Source organism: Drosophila miranda (genome assembly GCF_003369915.1).
Source record: "Drosophila miranda strain MSH22 chromosome Y unlocalized genomic scaffold, D.miranda_PacBio2.1 Contig_Y2_pilon, whole genome shotgun sequence".
Lineage (NCBI taxonomy): Eukaryota > Metazoa > Arthropoda > Insecta > Diptera > Drosophilidae > Drosophila > Drosophila miranda.
The window spans coordinates 27,667,683-27,673,396 of record NW_022881614.1 but is presented as its reverse complement, the minus strand read 5'-3'; positions in this window follow the sequence as shown (position 1 = coordinate 27,673,396).

Genomic DNA, 5,714 nt, shown 5'->3' with positions numbered 1-5,714 from the left:
AGAGAGCCCCTTTAGCGGGAGAGCGCAGCAGCTCTGCAGAACGTCAACGTTTTACAACATAGGCGGCTCTCTCTGCTCATACAATAATAATGTTAAAGTTACGGTTATTCTTCAGCGGCTGGCCCGAACATACCCCCGTTGGGAGCTAGTCTCTCAACAGATTCCTTAAGGGGCAGCAAACATAGCCGAGTGACGGCCCTCCTGATGTTTCCTGAGGATGTCTTCAGGTCAGCGACGCGACCCACTCCGTCCTTGCCCAAAACGACATCGACCACTCTAGCCAGTGGCCAACGCATTGGAGGAAGATTTTCGTCCTTCACCAGAACGAGGTCGTTCTTGCAGATGATTTGCGCGGGGGTACGCCACTTCGCGCGCTCTTGCAAAAGAGTGAGATACTCTTCGCGACAACGGCTCCAAAATATTTGCTGTAGTTGGGTGACCCGCTGCCAGCCATCCAGACGATTGTAGTTCAGCTTCGCTAGGTCAGGCTCGAGGATTTGCTCATGGGGGCCGCCTAAAAGCAGATGAGCAGGAGTCAAAACGTCTAAATCATCAGGATTTTCTGAAAGCGAGAGCAAAGGGCGAGAGTTGACAATTGCAGTGATCTGACAGATCAGAGTGCGCAGCTCGTCGAAGCTAAGCACAGATGGTCCAACTGAGCGGTACAGGTGATATTTTGCGGTCTTCACGGCCGCTTCCCACAACCCGCCAAAATGTGGAGAGCGAGGTGGGATGAAACGCCAGTCGATCGAGTCAGCCAAGCAGGATTCGTGGACCTCCTTCATATGCGGTTCGCTCAGACAAAGCTTCTTTAGCTCCAGAAGCTCGTTCTTGGCCCCAACGAAGTTTGTCGCATTGTCCGAACAAATTTGACTTGGCCTTCTTCGAGTGGAAGTAAAACGCTTTAGTGCGCCTAGAAACGATGCGGTGGTCAAATCCTTTACGAGCTCCATGTGTATAGCCTTAGAAGTGAAACAGATGAATACGCTAATGTAGCACTTGATCGGAGGCCTCGTGCGGATTTCTGATCGGTAGAAAAAGGGTCCACAGTAATCTATCCAGTGACTTCAAAAGCTCGAGATCCTTCCAAACGTTCCTTAGGTAGGTCTCCCATGATGTGTTCGACCATGCGCGGCCTAGTCCTGAAGCATCTCACACATCTGCTGACGACCCTTGACACTGCCTTAACACCTCCAATTGGCCAATATTCCAGCCGAATTTTGGATAGCAAGGCGCGAGGTCCGGCATGGAGGTTTCTTTCATGATAATATCTTATCAGCGCAAAGGTAATGGAATGTCCCTTTGGCAGAATGAGCGGGTGCTGAGCGTCAAATCCTAGCGATGAGTTGCCAAGACGACCTCCAACTCTAAGTAGTCCAGAATGATCGATGAACGGGTTGAGCGAACTAATAGAACTGGATTTCATGACTTGACCATTGCGCCGAATCTCCTTTATCCACAAATTTGCCAGCTGAATGTGTCGAATTAGAAGATGCGTTCCTTGCCGAATATCAGAAACGGTGAGTCCTGGATGCCTAAGACGATGTATAAATTTATGCATGTAGGCGAATGTGCGCTGCATGCGAAAGAATGAATTCGCAAATTTGCATCCGGACGTGAGATCGGCATGTGGAGACGTGACTAGCAATCCTCTCTTGCGAAGCTCCAAAGTTGATATGTTGTTAGATGGAGATACAGGCCACTTATCCTTGGAGCCTAGCAAAAAGGATGTGCCGTGAAACCATAGCTCTGACTGGATAAGATGGTTGGGAAGCGAGCCTCTCGAGAGAATATCAGCAGGATTTAAAGATGTGGGAACATAGCGCCATTCCATGGCTGCCGTCAACTCCTGAATTGATGCCACTCGATTTGCCACGAAAACTTGAAATTTAGCTGGCTCGTCCCTAATCCAAGATAATGCTGTTGACGAATCCGACCAGCAATAGAACCGACCTGTAAAGATTCCCATGTCCTTTACATTCTGCATGATTTTCGCAAGCAACTGGGCTCCACTTAATTCCAGCTTAGGAATCGATATAGTCTTTAGCGGCGCCACTCGCGACTTTGAGCACAAAACGTGGCTCGAAGACTGGGCTTCCCTGGACACGACATACACGCAAGCGCCATATGCTTCTAAGCTGGCATCACAGAATCCGTGAACTTCTGTAGCCACACTAGAACGAAGAACCAAGCGAGGAAATGAAATCCGAGAAATGCTTGCCAAACTATTTCTCAAGTCCATCCAAGTTGAATGCAACGCTGAGGGTAGGCTTTCATCCCAATCCAAATTTTCTCTCCAAAGCTGCTGAAGGAAGATTTTGCACCGGACAATGACTGGATTTATCAATCCAAGAGGGTCGTAGAACCGCGCAATCGTAGATAAAACCGACCGCTTTGATGGCTTTGAGTTTGTGTCCAGTGCGGACAAGGCAAAAAGCAGCTGATCCGAAGCAGGGTCCCACGCTAAGCCGAGAGTTTTGGCAATGTCGCTTCCATCATTAAACTTTAGGAACTTCTCTATGTCATCTTCAGGGGTTCCCTCAAGTACTTCCTGGTGACTGGAGCACCATTTCCTAAGTCTAAAATTACCACGGGACAGTAAAGCTGATGTTTGGTGCATCTTGTCCATGACCTGTGCGACCGAATTACCGCCCGAATAAGCCCAGCTGAGCCAAGAGGGTAGGACTCACCCTCGTCGATGGCCAGCTGATGCATTGCGCGGACCGCTAAAAATAATGCAGCCCTCGTCCCGTATGTGACGGTGTCTAATGTGTAGACTTGAACCTCGGACTCGATGGAATCTCGCCATAGGATGCACTGATACAAATTGTCGGGTGGAGACACTCGTACGCAGCGGTACATTTTACAAATGTCCCCAGTGAGAGCTACTGGATATGTTCGAAAGCGAATCAATATGTTAAACAATGCAGGCTGAATAACAGGGCCTGTCATCATCACATCATTTAGAGAATATCCAGTTGATGTAGCTGCGGATCCGTCGAAAACGACACGGAGTTTTGTCGTCGTACTGTCCTCCCTTAGGACACAGTGATGAGGCAAGAAATATTTGCAGAGACTACGGGAATCAGGGTTGACTTGGTGCATATGATGCAAATCAATGTACTCCCTCATGAAGGCGAAATACCGCTCCTTGAGTGTAGGATTACGCTCCAGACTGATGAACCGTCGATAAGCCTGAGCATAAGATTCTCCTAAACGATCAGTATTGTTATTTAGCGGCAGACGAACTGCATACTCCCCGGATGGCAACCGTGAAAGGTGGCTTACGAAATGTGCTTCACAATCGTCTTCTTCTTTGGTATTCAACCCAGCCTCCACACAATTCTCGACTTCCCAAAACATACGAAGAGTTTTATCCAACCTTGCTTCCATCTCAGCTATCGAATCTGGACAATTGTGCGAGCTTGATACCTTCTGTCCACCGCCAGATACGATCCACCCAAGCCGGGTCTTCTGCAGAAGAGGCAGTCCATCGGTGAGTTTGATTTGCCCTACGCAGAGGAGATCATAAAAAACGCTCGCACCAATGAGAAGATCAACCCGTTGAGGATTGAAAAATGCAGGATCAGCGAGCTGAATGTTAGATGGAATACGCCAATCGGATACATTTACTGTCATACTTGGTTGAGAATCGGTAATCGTGGGGCGATGAGAGCAGTAAGTGTAGTTGTGTAAGCAGAGGTGCGAGAATGCATACAAAAGCTTATGGTGGATCCCTCAGTAGAAACGCTGGTATCGCCCAGCCCAGACACAAGTGCAGACGATTGAGTTCTCCTAAGCTAAAGCTGCTGGGCGAACCTGGATGTGACGAGATGCAGCTGCGATCCTGAATCTAAGATGGCACGACAAGGAACTAAAACGCCAGACCGATTCTTTACGAGAACCACGGCTGTAGCCAGAAGCACGACATCAGAGTGAAGACCTTGGGCAGCAAGAGAGGTAGACGAAGGTAGAGACGAGCTGCTAGCAGAATTTTGAGCAACGTAAAGAGTGTCCGGTTGAACGGCCAGATCGGGAGGAGTAATACCTGGGCAGCCTTGTGTTGTGGGCTGTATACTATCGAAGTGCAACAAACTATGATGCCTACCGCCGCATACTCGACATTTTCCACTATTGCATGCGCGGGTCCGGTGCCCCGGCCTTAGGCAATTGAAGCATAGGGAAAGCTTCTTCACTTCTTTGTGGCGCAGCAGCGGTGAGAGATTTCCGAATATCTTGCACGAGTATATTCCATGGCCCGCTGAGTGGCAAAAGACGCATACAGACGGGTCGGTGGAAGAGTTGGAAGCTACAAACGTTTTCTTAACCTGCGTATAGGAATGGTTTTTTCCCACCTGATCGCTAGTAGCGTGTGTCGCTGTAGCATATTCCAACCGCTCCATTTTCTGGCAGCGTTGCTGCAAGAATTCGAAGAATTCCTCTGCGGTAGGTATAGCATCCGACGATGTGTGCTCCTCCCATTTGGTTTGCGTCTTCGAATCCAACTTCTGCAGCAGCATGTTGATGACCATGAGTCCTGAAATCTCCTCAGCAGTTCCCAATGTCTGCAACGCTCGCATGTGTAAATTGACTGCATCCGAAAACTCCCGAAGCCTTTTAGCAGAAGGCGAGTCTACCCTCTTTAGCCCAAGAATCTTCTTGATGTGTGCCTGGAAAACAAGTCTTTTGTTATTAAAGCGTTTATTAAGTATATCCAGAGCCGCACGATAATTGGCACTGGAGAGCTCTAACGATCGAACCGAATCCAAAGCCGCATCAGCGAGGCAAGAGCGAAGGTGCTGGAATTTCTCGATGTCACTGAGATCCGCATCCGCTTCAATCACCGATTTGAACATTGCCATAAAATCCGAGAACTCGACGTATCCACCAGAAAATTTAGGCACCTTCAGCTCAGGAAGTCGCTGCTTGTGAGCCATGATGATGGTACTATGTCCGGAATGGCTTGGCAGAGTCGTAGAATGGGCAGCGGCGTGTGACTGGCTTACTTCAACAGCAGCCAGCAACTCAGCTTTCAACGATATGAAAAGAGTATCGAAGATTTCGCGCAGCTCACTCCCAATCTCGTTTTGATCGAGAGCCTCCAACTCATTATGGGCCTTATTAAATTCCTCTCGAATTTCTGCCAACATATCAAGGCGCACCTCGACTTCCGCGGCGGTCAGCTTATCGATTTTATTCCCCGCGAAGGATTCGCCAAGCCTGTGCAATCGATCATATAATGACTGACTTTTACGCTTATGCAGATTCAGTCTGGAATCAGCCACCACAATATTTCCGCCCGCGCCTGTATTCGGATCGTTGTCCATGTTAACCGTTGTGCAATTCGACACAACAACGGAAAATGAAATACCGCTTAAGCGACGATGTATAGACGCGAGAGCGCGAATGCAAGACACGAAAAGTCAAGAACCGCGGCTGCAGCTGCGCAGAGAATGAGAGATTCGACGCTTAAAGTACCGGAATTTGTCTATAAATATTCCAGCCGCACTCTCACTGAATTTGCACTTTAAACTGTTTTTCAACGTGCACCCAAATGTATTTGTTGGTAGTTAAACTACCCAACAACAAAATATTGTATAAATAATAAGTGTTTTAACGGAACGCGATTAAGCAATGGTTTTATATCATGTCGGGGTCACCAATGTTTGAGATGCCAAGCTTTTTTGGCACCTATGTGTTTCAAAAATGAAAAG